The sequence below is a fragment of the Aptenodytes forsteri genome, unplaced genomic scaffold (genome assembly GCF_000699145.1).
Source record: "Aptenodytes forsteri isolate BGI_AS27 unplaced genomic scaffold, ASM69914v1 Scaffold274, whole genome shotgun sequence".
NCBI lineage: Eukaryota > Metazoa > Chordata > Aves > Sphenisciformes > Spheniscidae > Aptenodytes > Aptenodytes forsteri.
The window spans coordinates 558629-558961 of NW_008795101.1; positions in this window are offsets into that span (position 1 = coordinate 558629).

Genomic DNA, 333 nt, shown 5'->3' on the forward strand with positions numbered 1-333 from the left:
GGTGGGGGGGGGGAGTGGGCACCAGGCGGGCGACGCTGCGGGGTGCCCACAGGATCGCGGGTTGTGCTGCTCCCGCTGTCAGCTCTGCCTGGGAGGGGGATGCATTTGCAGATTGTTTTGGGGGCAGCTGAACCACCACGCCCTCCACACCTTCACACTCCCCCCCCGAGGGCTGTGGTCACAGAGGTGCCTGCAGAGCAGCTTTCACCCACTGGGTGCTCGTTCGGGTGCTGCGCAGCCCCGGCTCAGGGCAGCACAGGCAGGAGACACTGGACGGGGCAGCTCTGCTGCCCCTCCGGGGGCGTTTGTTCACCCCCCCCCACGTCCGGGGCC